The sequence below is a fragment of the Arachis hypogaea genome, chromosome 18, assembly GCF_003086295.3.
Source record: "Arachis hypogaea cultivar Tifrunner chromosome 18, arahy.Tifrunner.gnm2.J5K5, whole genome shotgun sequence".
In the NCBI taxonomy this organism is placed as follows: Eukaryota; Viridiplantae; Streptophyta; class Magnoliopsida; order Fabales; family Fabaceae; genus Arachis; species Arachis hypogaea.
The window spans coordinates 83,125,036-83,127,374 of NC_092053.1; the positions used below are offsets into that span (position 1 = coordinate 83,125,036).

A 2,339-nucleotide genomic window follows, 5' to 3' on the forward strand; every position below is an offset into this window, starting at 1 on the left:
GATTTCTCCATGAAGGATTATAGGTGTTTCCATAGGGTTCTCCCATGTAATTCACCTCTGCCATTGCAGAGTTTTCAGGATCATAAGCTTCTTCTTCAGAAGATGCTTCTTTAGTACTGTTGGATGCAGCTTGCAATCCATTCAGACTCTGAGAAATCATATTGACTTGCTGAGTCAATATTTTGTTCTGAGCCAATATGGCATTCAGAGTATCAATTTTAAGGACTCCCTTCTTCTGGGGCGTCCCATTGTTCACAGGATTACTTTCAGAGGTGTACATGAACTGGTTATTTGTAACCATTTCAATGAGTTCCTGAGCTTCTGCAGGGGTTTTCACGTGAAGAGATCCTCCTGCAGAATGGTCCAATGACATTTTTGACAACTCAGACAGACCATCATAGAATATACTTATGATGCTCCATTCTGGAAGCATGTCAATCAGACACCTTTTGATCAATTGCTTGTATCTTTCCCAGGCATCATAGAGGGATTCTCCTTCCTTCTGTCTGAAAGTTTAGATTTCCACTCTAAGCTTGCTCATCTTTTGAGGTGGAAAGAATTTGGCCAGAAAAGCACTGACCAGCTTATCCCAAGAGTTCAGGCTATCCTTAGGTTGTGAATCCAATCATGTTCTAGCTCTGTCTCTTACAGCAAAAGGGAAGAGTAGAAGCCTCTAGACCTCGGGATCAACTCCATTGGTCTTGACGGTGTCATAGATTTGCAAGAATTCAGCTAAAAACTGATGAGGATCTTCCATTAGAAGTCTATGAAACTTGCAATTCTGCTGCATTAGAGAAACTAATTGAGGCTTAAGCTCAAAGTTGTTTGCTCCAATTGCAGGAAGTGAGATGCTTCTTCCATAGAAGTTAGAAGAGGGTGCAATAAAGTCACCAAACATCTTCCTTGCATCTCCACCATTGTTATTGGGTTCGGCCATGTCTCCTTCTTTTTTGAAAATTTCTGTCAGGTCTTCTCCAGAGGGTTGTGCTTTAGCTTCTCTTAGTTTCCTCTTAAGAGTCCTTTGAGGTTCAGGATCAGCTTCAATAAGAATGTCTTTATCCCTGTTCCTGCTCATATGAAAAAGAAGAGAACAAAAAAGAAAATATGGAATCCTCTATGTCACAGTATAGAGATTCCTTATGTGAGTATAAGAAGAGAAGAATAAAAGATGGAGAAGAGAAAAACTCGAGCACAGAGAAGAAGATGGGGTTCGAATTATGAGAGAAGTGTTAGTAGATAAATAAATAAACAGAAGGAGATGAGAGAGGGGGAGAGAATTCGAATTTAATTTAAAACAAAAGGAGAATTATGTTTGTTTTTATTTTAATTTTAAAATGTAGTTAGTATTCGAAAATTAAGAAGGAAAATAAAATTGAATTGAAATTTAAAACAATTAGTTAATGAAAAGAAATTTTTGAAAAAGAGGTTAGTAATTTTCGAAAATAAGAGAGAGAAAAGTAGTTAGGTGGTTTTGAAAAAGATAAAAATAGTAAAACAAACAAAAACTTAAGAAGTTAATTGAAAAATATTTGAAAATCAATTTTGAAAAGATAAGAAGTTAGAAAAGATTTTGAAATTGATTTTGAAAAAGATATGATTGAAAATCATTTTGAAAAAAAAGATTTGAAAAGGAAATTTAAAAAGATTTGATGTTTAAAATCAAAGTTGAATACTTGACTAACAAGAAACTAAAAGATATGATTCTAAAATTTAAAGATTGAACCTTTCTTAATAGGCAAGTAACAAACTTTAAAATTTTTGAATCAATCACATTAATTGTTAGTGAAGATTTCGAAAATATGAAACAAAATAAGAAAAAGATTTTTGAAAATCAATTTGAAAATTTTCAAAAATATGAAAGAACAAATGAAAAAGATTTGAAAAAGATAGAAATTTTAAATTAAAAATTTGATTTGACTCATAAGAAACAACTAAGTTTTGAAAAATTTTGAAGAAGTCAAATCAAATATTCGAAATTTATGAGAAAAAAAAGGGAAAGATATTTTTTTTATTTTTGAATTTTTAATGAAGAAAGAGAAAAATAATAAAAAGACTCAAAACAAGAAAATTATGAATCAAAACACACAATGCATGCAAGAACACTTTGAATGTCAAGATGAACACCAAGAACACTTTGAAGATCAGAATGAACATCAAGACTTATTTTTGAAAATTCTTTTTTAAGAAAAGAAAAACGTGCAAGATACCAAACTTAGAAATTGTCAAACTTTAGACACTAATAAATTGAAAATGCATATGAAAAATAAGAAAAGACACAAAACATAAAAAGCAAAGACCAAACATAGAAAATCATCAAGAACAACTTGAAGATTATGAAG

The 2,339-nt window shown here is 31.7% G+C and overlaps 1 non-coding gene across 1 annotated transcript; it reads left to right on the plus strand.

Moving 5' to 3' along the window:
* The first annotated feature begins 427 nt into the window (after window positions 1-427).
* Window positions 428-535, plus strand: LOC112774206 (small nucleolar RNA R71). The gene has a single exon (XR_003188705.1). It is a non-coding gene; the product is annotated as a small nucleolar RNA R71 (small nucleolar RNA).
* Window positions 536-2,339: the final 1,804 nt, after the last annotated feature.